The sequence below is a fragment of the Camellia sinensis genome, chromosome 4 (assembly GCF_055761805.1).
Source record: "Camellia sinensis isolate YWXY chromosome 4, ASM5576180v1, whole genome shotgun sequence".
Taxonomy (NCBI): Eukaryota; Viridiplantae; Streptophyta; class Magnoliopsida; order Ericales; family Theaceae; genus Camellia; species Camellia sinensis.
Genome location: NC_138964.1, coordinates 157804862 through 157821553, shown reverse-complemented (window position 1 = coordinate 157821553; position 16692 = coordinate 157804862).

Here is a 16692-nt window from a genome sequence, read left to right as displayed (position 1 = left end):
AGTCCAACAACCTTTTGTTTACACTCAAAAGTCCTATAACGTTTTTCTTCTTCTCAGCCTTTGTTCTTCTCTACCTCTTCCTCTTTCTGATTTCTAGCAATCGTCGACGGAAAACCACATCTTACTTCTTCTCTTTCTCTTTCTGATATATAGCCATTGGCGATCGATGACTACCATCGATTAGGATTCACCGGCAACTACCGACTGTCGACTCCTTACTTCACCCTCACCGACGGTGAAAAAGATATGTTTCCGACAAAGAAGATGAGTAGATCTACTTAGATATGATGTAGATCTACATTAGATTTGAGTAGATCTACATCAGATTCTGCTAGATCTAAATAAAAAATAGTTGACGGAGTACAACCATCTCTCTATATCTGCCTCTCTCCTTCGATCTCTTAATTTTTCTACATTTTCTCTGTTGTATACTTCTCTTTTCCTGTTTTAATGGAGAAAATTTTCAAATTCTGAACAAGTTATTTTCGAGTTTTAGTTACAGGCGATGAAAATTGTAAAATTTTACAGTTTCAATTTTTTTTTTTTTTGTGCTGGAATGAATCATGGTTTAAAACTACAAAATTTTACAGTTTCATAACATTCTTTAGAACAATAAAATTTTGCAATTTCATATTATGCTTTTTAGTTTGATTAATAACGATAAATGCTTAATAGATTTTTGCTTTGAAACTGTAACATTTTACAGTTTCAAAGCTTGCTTTTCAATTTGATCAATATTGGAGATTATTTGCTTAAACCCTACAAAAATTGAAAAGTAACATATGTTTTTTCCCATTGTTGCTATTTTTTGTTGTTACATTTTTTTCTCTTTTAGTTCATCAAAATTTAGTACTGAGAGGGAGATTTTATGAGCTGAAATGGGCCATGGAAAAGACCGGGCAAGTTAAGTGCCAAACACGTTTGGGCCGTGGTATCTTGGGTTTGTCCAGAGAGGTTTTGCTTGGTTAACGCACAGGGCCATGTTGGGCCGAGCTACTTGGGCTCATTTGTGTGGAAACCGGGCTACCTGAAGTTTCTCGGCCGAGATGACTGCCCGTCATTACGGATTCCACGGTTCGTGCGTTCATCTCGGCGAGAAGGCCTACAGCTAACTGGCCCGACCTACCTCGAGCTCGGCTTGCCGGAATGCAACCAAGCTTGGTCGTTCTGGGGCTCGGCGAATGGATCGCTCAGATATGCCACGGTAGCGTGGTCATAAGAAGCCGAGGTGGTTCCGCCGGTCTGTCGAGCTCCGCCGAGATATCCTGACAGTTTGGTTAGGTGATGATTGCTAGATTTGTGCTGACAAATGGGATAGCAGCACCACGAGTCGAGAAACTAATGGAAGTAGATTTAGGACGCAGAAGGTATATAGGCGTGTCTGCGTCCCCCCCATGCGGGCAGATGATCATTTGGTGAGATACACTAAACACGGAACTCACTCATCTCTCTCTCTTTATCCCTCAGTGTGTGCTAACTTAACCGTCGGAGGGATTTTCCGGTCACACACCGCCGGGTAGCTCACCGCTGTTGTGTTCGCAGGACGATCGGTTAGACACGGAGCTTCGAAGAAAGGAGTACGGGCTCGCCGGAATATTTGCTCCTCGTACAATTGGTGCCGTCTGTGGGAAACTTAATAGACAAAACCTTGTCTTCCCAGCTCACCTGATCGCCGTCCATGGCGAACAACGACGAGATTCCATTGTCCGCCATCGACGAAGTTAACCCAGAGTCAGCCAGACGGAGAGACGGACTCCCCGCTATTCAGAACATGGCGGACCTGGAGACTTCCCCAAGAGGACATTCAAGAGACGCGCGGGATAAGTGCGGAAGAAGCTTTGGTCATTCTCGGAGTCCAGACGGTCTCCGGCGGTGAAGAGAATCGCATGCCAGACGTCTGGAACACAAGCTAAGGGACCAAGAAGCCATCATCCGGAGAATGGCGGCGGAAATGGAGGATCTTAAGCGGCATGTCAAAGGGAATGGTGTAGCTGGAGTGGGAGACCACAGTGAGCGCACCTAACCCTGCCATTCAGGCAGTCAGAGCCAGCAGCACACTCCGTCCCTCTCAATCACCAGAAGTTACAAGGTTGGAGATTCCGACGCGCCCGTAGAGAAATCCAGCACGCATGACAGTACTTACCAACCCTCACGTCCGGCGACGACGTCGGGGTACTTCTACTCTGCTCGTTCAAAGGATTTACGAGAAGTCTTGAAGGAGCAGGCTCACCGACAGAAGACTCAGAGGGTACCAATATTCCAGCGTTTATCCTATAGGGGTCGCGCCAGTGAAGAGGTCGTAATGCCTCCACCCCGCCTAGCTGTGCCTCCTCCCCCAAACACGGATTTGGCGAGGCTGAGCGCCACTCCTTTCTCCCTAGAGATAAAAACAACACCGCTTTCCGCGGGCTTCCACCAGCCAAAGTTCACACTCTACAACGGAAAGGCCGATCCATACATGCATGTAAGCCACTTCCGACAGGTCATGGCCAGACATAGGTGGAATGACGCTCTTATGTGCCTTATCTTCCTGTCAAGTTTGGGCGAGCTGGGCATGAAATGGTTTGAGAGGCAATCGGAGGGGAGCATCGAAAAGTGGCAGCAATTGACGGAAGCCTTTGTGACGCGTTTCAAAACCAACACCGGAACGCCAAAGGAAGTTGACCACCTTCTTAGTGTCAAGATGAAGCCGAGCGACACACTCACGGCATACAACTCCAAATACTGGGAAACTTTCAATGAGATCTTGGATTGCCCGGTCAACCTAGCAATCACACAATATAAGCGTGGTCTCCCGGTCAGACATAGACTGCAGGACTCGCTTACCATGCACCAGCCAGCATCCATGGGCCAACTAATGCAGCGCATCAACGAGCACATCCGAGTAGAAGATGATGCGGCAACATCTACCGCGAAGGCAACTCCGGTAGCAACAGACAAGAGGTCAGCTGGCAAGGTGCACGCGATCAGACAGGAGACCAACCGTCCAAATGATCGCGCCGAGGAATCTGACCGAGGTTCAAATCGTCGAAACCGGGGTAGGGATCGGCGGAATGACCGAGATGAATACCCCACGACAACGAAGTTGATGCAAACAGAAAGTTGAAGGCTCAGACGGGCATCACCACGGTCTTTAAGATTCCAATCTATCGCATACTTAGTGAAATCTGTGACGAGAATTACGTCTGGTTTCCTGCCAAGTTAGGCGATGCGCAAAAAGGCTTCAATCCGCAATACCGCTGCACATTCCACCTGGAGCGCGGACACCGGACAAAGGACTGTTTGCCTCTGAAGCAACACTTGGAGGAGCTAGTCGCAGCCAGACACTTGGACCTTTACATAGAGGGGGTGTAAAGGCCGCGCATCAAGCCTCGGTTGATCCGCGTGGACCGGATGACCTGGAGGCGCCCCCACAAGGGGTTGTTAATGTCATCCACGGCATAGTGGAGCCGGCACGTGTCTGCGAGCTCCGAGGTATGATCAAGAAGGCAGAACAGATGAGGGAAGTCTTGTCGGTCCAGCCCGCGATCAAGAAGGGAAAGATCGAAGAGAAAGACGTGATCAGTTTCTCTACAAGGGACTTAGAGCGCATTTAGACGCCGCACAACGATGCCTTAGTGGTCACACTCCGCGTCAAGGAATTTGATGTCAAGCGCATCTTGATCGACCAGGGAAACTCGGTCGAGATCATGTAATACGATGCGTTCAAGCAGCTCAAACCCCGAGATACAGACTTGGCTCTGGCAACTTCCCCGCTGGTTGGTTTCAACTCGTAACCGAAGTAGCCTTTGGGAAAAATTATTCTGTCGGTCAAAGCGGAATCCGTGGTCAAGAAAATGGAGTTCTGGGTATTGCAAGTGCCGTCTACATATAACTTGATCCTTGGAAGGGGATGGCTTCACCCTATGCAGGCAGTAGCGTTGATCTACCACCAGGTCATGAGATTCTCCTCGGCTATGGGGGAAATTGAAGAAGTTTGGGGTGATCAAGTCATGTCGAAATAATGCTTTGTGGCAGTAAATGGAAGCCGAGCTGGCAAAGGTTTCGTCCAAATGATTGAAGGACCAAAAGACCATGGAGCTCTTGAAGATGTGGGCGCCAAGGCTGAGGACAAAGCTGTTGAAGAGTTGGTGGAATTGCGGATTGACACGGAGAGCCCGAACAAGTTTTTCTTGCTCGGATCAAGCCTTACCGCCCAAGAACGGACCGAGATGGTGGAGTTTTTGATGGCAAATATCGAAGTCTTCGCGTGGTCGCCTTACGACATGCCCGATATCGATTCGAGTTTTATTTGTCATCACGTCAATGTTTTCGATTTTTATTTGTCATCACGTCAATGTTTTCCCCAGGGCAAAGCCGGTCATTCAGAGAACGAGGAGATCGGCGCTACACCATGCCGAGGTAGTTGCAGAAGAGGTGAAGAACTTGCTTGAGGCACAAGCTATTTAGGAAGTGCACTACCCTCGGTGGATTTCAAACACGCTCGTTGTACCTAAGAAGAATGGAAAGTGGCGAGTTTGCGTCGACTACAAGACCGTCAACCGAGCTTGCCCTAAAGACAGCTTTCCTCTGCCCAGAATAGACCAGCTTGTCGATCTCACGGCTAGGCATAACAGGCTCAATTTTTTGGACGCCTACCGCGGCTATCATCATATTGCAATGCATGGCCCCAACCGTGAGATCACCTCTTTCACTATTCCTAGGAGACTCTTCTGCTATCGAGTCATGCCTTTTGGTTTGAAAAACGTCGGGACAACTTTCCAAATGATGGTGACCAAAATGTTCGCCCCTCTGCTAGGCCGGACAATAGAGGCTTATATTGATGATATGGTGGTCAAAAGCCGGCATCAAGCCGACCACTTGTCTGACCACTTGTCCGACCTGGCCGAGATGTTCGTCATTCTCAAACGACACAACCTACGCCTAAATGCGTCTAAGTGTGCCTTTGGTGTGGGATCCAGAAAATTCTTAGGCTTCTTAGTCACAAACCGAGGCATCAAGGCAAACCCCACACAAATCAAAGCCATACAGGAATTAAAGCAGCCAAGCTCGGCAAAGGACGTGCAGCATCTGGCCGGAATGGCCGCCGTGCTTAACCGATTCATAAGTCGGTCATCAGATCGCTGCCGCCCTTTCTTTCAAGCTTTGAAATTAAAGTTCTCATGGGATGAAGAATGTGACCGGGCTTTGGCCGAGCTCAAGGAGTATCTGTCTTCAGCACCACTGTTGGTAATACCGAAGCCCGGCGAGGAACTTTACCTTTATCTAGCCGTTTCTCAGCATGCAGTTAGTGCGGTGCTTGTCCGGTCGGAAGGAATCAAGCACCTCCCTATCTTCTACGTAAGTAAAACCTTGCTACTGGCAAAGTCGAGATACTTGCCGCTGGAAAAACTGATGTTGGCATTGATAATGGCCTCCAGGAAGTTGGCGCACTATTTTCATGCTGATACAATCATTGTTTTAATCGAGTTCCCCCTCAAAGCTTTGTTCGAGCGGGCGGACTTCTCCGGTCGAATTCTCAAGTGGGCGATTGAATTAGGACAGTTTGACGTCAAGTTTCAGCCATGCATTACCATAAAGGCCCAGACATTGGCCGATTTTGTTGCTGAATTCTCACCCGGGATTCATCCCGTCTGCCCGGTGGATCTTGCGGTGGTAGTCGAGGAGGTAAGTGCAGATTTGACCGAAGTAACACAGCAAGGCGATGTTGGCGACGCGGAACTTACGCGCCCTGCCAAAGAACCTTCAGCTAGTACGACACTACAGCCGGCGACGCGACGACGGAGTTGGGTATTACCAACCAACCTACTATGTCCAGTGCCGCATCGCCAGAAGGGAAGGAAGTGGAACCGATCAGCATTGAACCTGACACGGCACAGCCGAGTGACCATGCGCCCATCCACCTGCAAGCTTCCCAGGACCCCTCAGAATGTTGGAAACTCTTTGTGGGCAAAATGTGGAAACTTTTCGTAGATGGGGCTTCTAACCGCCACGATGTCGGGCTGGGCATAGTTCTAATTTCGCCAGACGAACTGACCATCTAACACTCTATCACTCTTGGACTCCCTGCATCAAACAATGAGACTGAGTATGAGGCGCTTTTGGTCGGGCTCAAGAGCGCGCTTCAGATGCACGCATCCGAGCTAATGGTTTATAGTGATTCCCAACTTGTGGTTAACCAAGTTTCTGGGATTTACGAAGCTAAAGGCGACGGGATGGCAAAGTACCAAGCTCTGGTAAAAGACCACATTAAGCGATTCTAGGCAATAAGGGTCCAACAGATTGGCCGTGAAGAAAACAGCCGAGCAGATGAATTAGCCGGCCTCGCTTCCATGGTCGATAACACATCTCCCAGCCCTCTCCTGATTGAATTCCTTCCGAGACCCAGCATTGAGAAAGCCGAGCAGACAGAAGTACTCTGCACCGAGCTAGGTCCTTCCTAGATGGACCCAATTATCCTCTTCCTCAAAGATCGGACCCTTCCCACCGACAAAAAGGAAGCACATAAAGTCCGGGTGAAGTCAGAGCGGTTTTGGCTCTCTCCATCTGGCGCTTTATACAAGAAGTCTTTCACCGGTCCCTATCTCAAGTGTGTACACCCGAACAGCGTGGAGGCTTTCCTGTACGAAATTCACGAGGGCATCTGCGACAGTCACATAGGGGGCAGATCTTTGGCCTACCGAGCTATCTCGCAAGGATATTGGTAGCCGTGCATGCAAGCAGACGCCCAGAAGTATGTTCGCAAATGTGAGAAGTGCCAAAAGTTTGCCCACCAAATTCACCAACCGGCCAGAGAACTTCTTCCCCTCACCAGCCCTTAGCCCTTTGCGATGTGGGGGCTGGATATAGTGGGACCACTCCCGACAGCAATAGGTAACCGAAAGTTCTTTATCGCAGCCACAGACTACTTCATCAAATGGGTAGAAGCTGAGCCTTTGGCAACGATCAAGAAGAAGGATGTAAAACGGTTTGTCTGGCAGAATGTGATAACACGGTTTGGCGTCCCCAAAATTCTGATCTCTGGTAACGGCACCCAATTTGACGGCCGCCTATTTAGAGGATTTTGTGAAGACTTGAAGATCGAATTCTACAACTCTACCCCGGCTTACCCGCAGTCTAACGGTCAAACCGAAGCGTCAAACAAGACCATTCTTGATGGGTTGAAGAAAAGGCTTGAGAAAGCCAAGGAAAAATGGGCCGAGGAACTCCCAAGCGTTCTTTGAGCATACCGAACGACCCCACGGTGATCCACCGGGGAAACTCCTTTTGTTTTGGCGTATGGCATGGAGGCGATCATCCCTTTGGAAATCGCTATGCCCACCCTCCGCAGTGAAAGTTTTGAGCCCGAGCTGAACTCTGAAGCGATCGCCCTAGAATTGGACCTAGTGGAAGAACGCCGGGAAAAGGCTCTCATCCATGTATCCACCTACCAACAAGAGCTTTCAAGAAAATACAACAAGGCGGTGCACTGCAGACCGTTCAAAGTAGGCGATTGAGTTTTAAGGAAGGTCATGGACAACACCCTGGTGCTAGGAGAAGGCAAACTAGGGGCAAACTGGGAAGGACCTTACAAGATAACCGGTCTGGCGGGCAAGGGGGCATATCATTTGAAGGATTTAGAGGGCAGAGGAATACCCCGGCCATGGAATGCGGCCAATCTCAAACTGTACTATTTTTAGTTTTTCATAGTTTGTGTTCTTTTTGTGCATAAGAATTTTTGGCCTCGCACTTCAGAATATAATATTCTTTTTGTCAATATATAGAAGTGTCTTGTCTTTGCTCCAGCATTCTGCGTGTTTTCGTTGCTTATTGTTAGATTTCAACCGAGATGTTTATTCCAGTCGAACAAGTTGGTGATTTGTTCAACTTTAAGATTTGAACCAAGATGTTTACTCCGGTCGAACAAGTTGGTGATTTGTTCAACTACAAGATTTGAAACGTGATGTTTATTCCGGTCGAACAAGTTGATGATTTGTTCAACTTTATAATTTAAACCAAGATGTTTACTCCGGTCAAACAAGCTGATGATTTGTTCAACTTTATGATTTGAACCGAGATGTTTATTCCGGTCGAACAAGTTGGCGATTTGTTCAACTTTAAGATTTGAACCGAGATGTTTATTCCGGTCAAACAAGTTGATAAGTTGTTCAACTTTAAGATTTGAACCGAGATGTTTACTCCAGCCGAACAAATTGATTTGTTCAAATTGTGATTTGAACTGAGATAGATGTTTACTCCGGTCAAACAAGTTGATGATTTACTCAACTTTATTATTCAAACCGAGACGTCTTTTTCGGTTAAATAAGTTAAACAAAATGGTCTTTTTTTCCGAAGTATTTTGTCCGGCTGAAGTTATTTAGCTTGAAGACCGTGCGAACACTTGATGAAAATTGAACTTTTTCATTGATGTACAAAGTAATTACAAGAGGAGGGGCAGATAGCCCGGTTACATGTTCAAACAAAAAGAAGATAAAGAAAACTAGACTAAGGGGGAAAGGTTTGTGAATTCATCCTCGGTTGCGGTCGCTTCGACCGTGATTATGGTCTCCTGGACACCGGTTTGCTCCTGGCCAGGCTGAATTGCACGGTTTCCACCCTCGTCATTTTCCTTGGCATCCTCCGCCTCTTCTTCCTTGGCCTCAGCCTGCAACGCGCTGAAGACGTCGTTGGCGTATGGCACAAGGTACGTCGGCAGGAAGGCAACTGGGGGAGAAGCAAACACGTCGGTCCTAGGTCTTTGGCCGAGCTGTTCACAAGTAACCTTCCATCCCGCCTTGAAGAAGATGTCTTAGGTGGCATGGACTTGCTTGGTGTAGCTCTCCTTGGCTTCCTTGAAACCGGCGTTGTTGGCATCCTCCAGCTCCTTCTTATTTGATTCTTTCAAAGTCTCCAGCTCGGCCCGGAGCGCGTCCCTTTCATTCTCGGCAGTTCCAAGTTGGCCGAGCAACCTAGAATTGTCAAAGTTCGCCATCTACAGTGATGTTTTGAACTGGCCGAGCTTGGCATAAAGCTGTTCCACCTGGTTGGCAGAGTCGGTGGCCTTCTGCCGGAGTTGGTGAATGCGCTCTAAGACCAAGTGTTGTTTCTGGATAGCCTGCAAGAAGAAGGTTCAATTAGGGAGAAAGCCGAACAAACACTTGGAAAATTCTTTTACCAGCCTAAAGTTCTTACCCTGGTCATGGACTTCATCGAAGACTTCACCAGCCGGGTGTCCGGCACGTGGTCGCTGTCGACCATGTCGCTCGGCAGCAGCAAGGCCTTGGTCAGATCGAAGGCCAGTAGGTGCTCCTTATCACCTTTGACTGAGGCGGTCGCTGGGATCTCTTTACCCCGGTGCTTGAGTTGGGGCCTCCACAGCGGAGTTGGGTCAATTATCATGGCAGGTTGTTCGGTGCTGAGCTCCGCAACTAGCTCGGCGGAAGGGTCTACGCGTGGCCTTTTGCCAGCCCGGCGGTTGTCTTTGCTGGCTTGCCCAGCGGCGGGAGACGCCATCGCGACCACAGTTCTGCTGGATTGCCCAACAGCAGGAGAGCGGGCTGAGATGCTCAATATCTCGGTGGAGGTAGCGGTGATGAGGTTCTTGATGCGGCTTCTTTTGGCCATCTCTTCTGCCTCGGTCAACCGGATGAATGGAACGTCCGGTAATGTGGGATCGGGAGGTGGAGATGGAGCGCAAAGAAAGTCTGTGACTTTACTCCGGCGTGGAGCCGAATATTTATATGTTGGTTTGTAACTAAGGAGCTCGTGGCAATCCCGGTTGCGGTAGCAGAGCACGGTTCTGATGGCAGCTTCGTTGGGATAATGATAGTGGGCTTACAGGGCTTCGATTGCTGCAAAGGAAAGAAGAAAAAATGCTAAGTACAGAATAGTGAAGAAAGATAAATTGACCGAGCAGATTAGCACGGCTTACATGTCTCGCCAAAATTCTTACTAATAAACTAGCTCAGTACGTCGGCTGTTTCGTAGTTACCAGACACCCAGAAAAAGTCATCGTCGTGCAAGTCCTTGTCTGAGGTACCGGTCACTATTTTCTCCTTGCCCGGTCTGATTTAAATAGTAGGCAAGGCCATCGCCTGTATGCCCGAGAGTATACTGGCGCAGTATCTCGGCTAGTCCTAGGTTGGTTTCTAGCCGGTTGTTTAGTTCGTGGATCTCGTTAATTTTTCTATAAGTGTTGGTTGAGACCTGGGTTAGAGCTAACCCAGTGTGCCGCAAGAATTCGCAAATCAACGGGTTAATCGGGAAGCGGAGGCCTCCCTCTATAATTGATAGCATGGTGAAGGGACACTAATCTAGTCTGTCCATAGGGTTGTGTCCTCAACGCCGAGCTCTAAGTGAACATCCTCCGAGATACCGTACTCTTCCCGAAACGCGGTCAGAGCAACCGAAGTGTCAACAAGGAAGCAGTAACGCCTCATGTGTGGCCGGCTGGTTTTAGCTCGGCTAAGGCGGTTTGGCACAAGACTCTGGCTTGATGGCTGCTCAGTCTTAGAGAGCCTCGGAGTAGGTGTGGTCCCCTTGGACTCTGCAGGAAAAAGAGAGAAGTGTAAGTGGAAGCGCGGTCGCGCGAAACGAGCTTGACTTTAGCTCGGTCTGATGTAGTGCCAGACCACCTCGGTCATGAAGGTAAATTCAGGAGCACGGTCGATCAAGCGGACCAGATGTTAGCCCGGTCGACCGGTCAAGTACTCTGCCTACCTCGATTTCTACAGAAGTTTTCTTAAAACTAGCAATTTGCTCAGTCTTAACGTTTTTTGGGATTAAGAGAAGACCTAGAGCCCGGTCCGCCCTAAATCTTCAAATGTTCATCACTAGGGCTAAAGAACAGCAAGGAGGATAAGGGGCATGAGAGGGTTTTGGGGAGCTATACCCTAAAATCTATGGTTTTTGTGCCCCAAAATGAAGAATACCAAATGAAATAGCAATAAAGGGATCGAAGAACTTACCAGAAATGGGGCTGGAGGAGGGTCTTCAAGCACGAACGCAGTAAGACGCAAAGAGGCTCTTCGAAGGCTCTAGAGCTCTGGAATGTCAAGAAATGGAGGAGAGTCAGTAAGAAAGAAATGAAGGGAGAAATGACGTATATATGGAAGAGAGAGAGACCGCCAAAATTTTTGAATGTGAAGGGACGTGAGGGTTGGCTGCTCGAGGCCAATAAACGAGCGACGCGTGTCCTAATTAATGGCGGCGTTAGAGCTGAAGAGACAGGGAGGCGATATGAGGCGTCGACCGAGCAAGTTTGGAAACTAGGCATGTTGACTAGCATGGTTAGCCACTTGCAAACTGAGAACCGAGGAAGAGTCTACCCCGGTTGGATCATGTAATCCCAATCACGCTTATGCGGATGAAATTAAGGGGCAATTGAGAGAGAGATTTTATGAGCTGAAATGGGCCATGGAAAAGGCCGGGCAAGTTGAGTGCCAAACACGTTTGGGTCGTGGTATCTTGGACTTGTCCAGAGAGGTTTTGCTTGGTTAATGCACAGGGCCATGTTAGGCCAAGCTACTTGGGCTCATTTGTGTGGAAACTGGGCTACCTGAAGTTGCTCGGCCGAGATGACTGCCCGTCATTCCGGATTCCACGGTTCGTGTGTTCAGCTCGGCGGGAAGGCCTACAGCTAACCGGCCCGACCTACCTTGAGCTCGGCTTGCCGGAATGCAACCAAGCTCGGTCGTTCTGGGGCTCGGCGAGTGGATCGCTCCGATATGCCACAGTAGCGCGGTCATAAAAAGCCGAGGTGGTTCCGCCGGTCTGTCGGGCTCCGCCGAGATATCCTGACAGTTTGGTTAGGTGATGATTGCTGGATTTGTGCTGACAGATGGGATAGCAACACCATGTGTCGAGAGACTAATGGGAGTAGATTTGGGGCGCAGAAGGTATATATGCGTGTCTGCGCCCCCCATGCGAGCAGGTGATCATTTGGTGAGATACACTAAACACTGAACTCTCTCCTCTCTCTCTCTCTCTCTCTATCCCTGAGTGTGTGCTAACTTGACCGTCGGAGGGGTTTTCTGGCCACACACCGCCAGGTAGCTCACCGTCGTTGTGTTCGCAGGACGATCAGATAGACACGGAGCTTGGAAGAAAGGAGTACGGGCTCGCCGGAATATTTGCTCCCCATACAAGTACATTTTGCTATGTTTTTTCGCTCTAATTTCCCCATTTATTCTTTTTTGGGGGGCAATATTCTGGACATTCCGGAGAGTCTCCAACAATGTTCTTAACGTCCAGCGAACGTTTTGGATATTCCGGCGACTTCCATTGACGTTCAGAACACTCATGTGAGCTTCCGACAATACTCCAATGACTTCTCGGTGATACTCTAGCGACTTCCTGGTGATGTTGAACATTCCGACGAGTCTTCAGTGACCGTCTGACGGAAGTCCGACAATAGTGGGATGTAGCAACGTCTGTAAATTTAAAATATATATATATATATATATATATAGGATTTTTTATAACAATTAAAAATATATAGGACTAATTGGTGCAAGTATTTTATTTTAGAATTATATGAGTTTTGAACTTTGTATATGGAACTTATTGGTAAGTTTCCCATAATACTTTAATATTTAAAATTTATATAGCATTAATCTAATATGGGCTATCCAAAACTAGGGCCCCAAATTTATAACTGCCACTAGTCCAAGGTAATGGGCCTAACTTACATTGCTATGGATTCTCTCAATTCTAATATCTTTTCTTATAACAAAAAGGGGAACTTACTGATAAGTCCCATGTACCAAGTTCAAGATCCAGCTAATCCCAAAACAAAATACTTGCACCAATTAGTCCAATACATTTTTAATTGTTACCAAAAAATCTTTTTTTTTTTTTAATTTACAGACACTGTTCACATCTTACTACCGTCGGACTTCCATTTAACGGTCACTGAAGACTCACCGAAATGTCTAGAATATTGACGGAAAAAAAAAATTAAAAAACATGTTATGAAACTGTAAAATTTTACAGTTCTAAAGAATATTATAAAACTGCAAAATTTTACAGTTTTAAACCATGATTCATTCCAGCACCAAAAAAATTTTTTGAAACTGCAAAATTTTACAGTTTTCATCGCCTGTAACTAAAACTCGAACACTACTTGTTCAGAATTCGAAAATTTTCTCTATTAGAACATAAAAACAGAAGTGTATAGCAGAGAAAAAAAAAAAAGAGATCGAAGGAGAAAGGCGGATGTAGAGACAGGATTATACTCCGACAACTATTTTTTGTTTAGATCTAGCCAAATCTGATGTAGATCTACTCAGATCTGATAGATCTGAGTAGATCTACATTAGATCTAAGTAGATCCACTCATCTTCTTCGTCAGAAATATATATCTTCGCCGTCGGTGAGAGTGAAATCACGAGTTGGTTTCGATGGTTGGCGGTTATCAGTGAACCCCGATCAATGGGGAAAGACATGAACACTTGCACCATCGTCTATGACGAAGATGATGAGAGAAAAATGTAGAAAAAAAGAGAAAGAAGAAAACGTAAAAAGGGAGGAAAAAATCAGAGAGATGGAGGAAAGGATTTTTTGGTGTATCAAAAAAGTTATGGGATTAAATGGTGTCCACATGTTCCACATGGGACCTGTGGGTAATTTTCCCTAACAAAAATGACTTTAAAACACACACACACACAAAAAATATATATATATATATAATTCATTTACAATTATTCAGTATCTTTAAAATAATTTTAATTAAGGGTATATCAATAAGAAAAACAAAAAAGCTTGAGATTTATAAAACATAATTTATAAATTTACCTATAATGATGTACATTACTCTATATTAATAATTTATTTGTCTAAAAATCAACATAACGACTCCAACATTTCTTTATGGGGATTTTCTTTTTTAAGATCCCTGGTATTAAGACTTTATAGTATAAAAGACACTCAATATTTTCATAATGTCTAAGGTCCCTCAACATCGATCCAGAGAAAATTCAATCCAGAGAATTTCTCTGGTTGAATTTTCTCTAGACTTCACAGAGAATTTCTCTGGTCAAATTTTCTCTGGACTTCACAGAGAAATTCTGGTTCACAAAGCTTCATTATTATTTAGAATTTCTCTGGATTATAAATTTAAATTGTTGAGAATTTCTCTAGACTATAAATCTGTAATTTATTGCAGGGTGCATTCACAAGGCTTCATTATTATTCAGAAGCAAAAGGGAAACAATAATTATAAGCAAACCAGATACTTCGGGAAAGATGAGGAATGAAGTTAGAAGAAATTTTCTTTGGTTGTCTCTTTTGGTGCTGAAGAAACTTTAGGGGCCTTATTCACCACAGGCTCAGGTTGTATTGGGACCTCTGATTCTTGATCATGCTCTTTATCTGCCTCTTCATCACCTTCATCAAGAATGTCTTCTTCACTTTCACTTTCTTGTAATTCAACATCATATTCGAGTAATAGTTTTCCAAGACTCGTCATTTTTTTTAACCAGCTATTAATATAATGCCACAAGTGAAAAACATATGAATCCTGAATTGCTCAAAACCAGTAAAACTTCACTCAACTCAACGAGTCTTTGTCCCAAATACTTAGGGTCGCTACATGGCTCCATCTCTTTCAAACTAGGAAAATATTAAAAGATAACAAAACAAAAGAGAACGGAACTATTAATCAAGAAGTAAAAGTTATAATTGATATATGTATATGTGTTTATATTACAGGGTTAATCTACATCAGATACAAATTCTAAAATTTTACATGGAAAGCTTGTTTCAATCAAGTATCACAATATTAATTGTCGAATGGTCTCCAGTTGATAGCATGAATGCAAACAGAAATTCCAACCCATCTTCATTCTTGGACCTTGCTTCTTAATATTGTGAAAACAGGTTTCAACTTTTATGACTACATCTCTTACACATTGAGATTGAACCAACCCAAGCCAATGATTCTACCTCAACAAGCAATCATCATTCTATAGAAACTACAGTGCCATTGTCGAATATGGTGCAAACTTCAAATATTATGGCTAGAAACTCGTTCATAAAGAAATTATTATTTTGTCCAAAACTGAAGCTTCATTTGTCTCAATGGAAAATAACAAATTAAAAGCCCATCCTTTGAAAATTCGGTCCAAAGAAAATTGCCAAATTTAGAGAAAATTCAAGGGTAATCCAAAGAAAATTACCAAATTCAGAAAAAATTCAAGAGTAATCCAAAGAAAATGCCAAATCCAGAAAAAATTCAAGGGTAATCCAGAGAAAATTGTCAAATTCAAAGAAAATTTGATCCAGAGAAAATTGCCAAATCCAGAGAAAATTCAAGGGTAATCCAGAGAAAAATTGCCAAATCCATAAAAAAAATGGCCAAATCCAGAGAAATTCAAGCAATCCAGAGAAATTCAACACTGTCAACTCAAAATTTCTCTAGCTTGTAGAAAACATTGTATTCAACACTGTCAACACAAACAATATATGCATACATATATATATATATATATACACATTTATCAACAATGAGGAGATAGAACTAACTAATTTTTCTTTTAAACCTGAAGACGTTGTAGAACTTGAGGAGGTTGCTTTCAATGCCGCCGTCGCCAAATTCAGCGAAGAAGGAGGAGCCGAGGCGACGGTGACACATACCCGCGGTGGCTAGGGTTGAGCTGTGGAGAGCCATTTCAGTGACGGGGCCGAGGCGGAAGGTGAAGGAGGAGGATGATTGGGATTGCGATGTGCCCCTTGCCATTGTTGAAACAGTGCAGAGATTTCAAGACTTCAGCGATGAAGAAAATAGAAGAAAGAGAGAGAGAGAGTTAGAGATTTTAGCGAGAGAAGGAGACGCAGAGATCGGTGGGTTGATTTGAGATAGTCAAATTTCTCTGTAATATATAGGTGTGGGGTTAAGAGACCTTAGACATCATAAAATAACATTGTGAACCTCTTTCATTATTAAAAATTGAAGAAAGACCTTATACTAATTTTCTCTTTCTTTATCTATAAATATATTTTTTTGAAATTAAAAAATTTCCCAAGATTTGACCTCAGTCTAAATCAAATCATAAAATTTAATTGTTTCAATTTAAACCATAAACTTTTAAAATAATTTTATTTTTAACCATTGGTATATATCTGTTAGTTCTAACAAAAGAAGAAAAAAAATGATAATTTAGATAATTTAATCATTTTTTTCTTCATCATTTTTTACAACCACTTCTTTTCCTTACCATCGGCCATCACCACTTCTCATCTTTCTTAATCCACTGCCATTCATTTATTCTTTTTTTTTTTTTTCCGGCCATCGCTACTCTTTCCATTCCCAACTCACGACCACTGTCGTATACCTTCTCAATCCATATTCACTATTGTCATCCAATTAAAGCTGAAAACGAGTCATGTCAATATGAGTCGAGACGAGTAATATATTATTCAAACTTGGCTTGATAATGTAATGAACTTAAAATTATATTAAAATTTGGATTATTTACCTAACGAGTCGATTTTGGATAAATTTTTAACAAGCCACGATCGAGCTTGAATAGTTTAATTTTTTATAATCCATATAAATTTATCAAGCTGAGGATCTAGTTATTGTTCAAACTTGGCTTAAAAACTTAATGAGTTTAAAATTATATTCTAACTTAGCTTGTTTATATTAACGAATCGATCTCAAACGAGTTTTTAACAAACAGAATAAAAGTCATGATCGAATAACTTGGTTTGTTT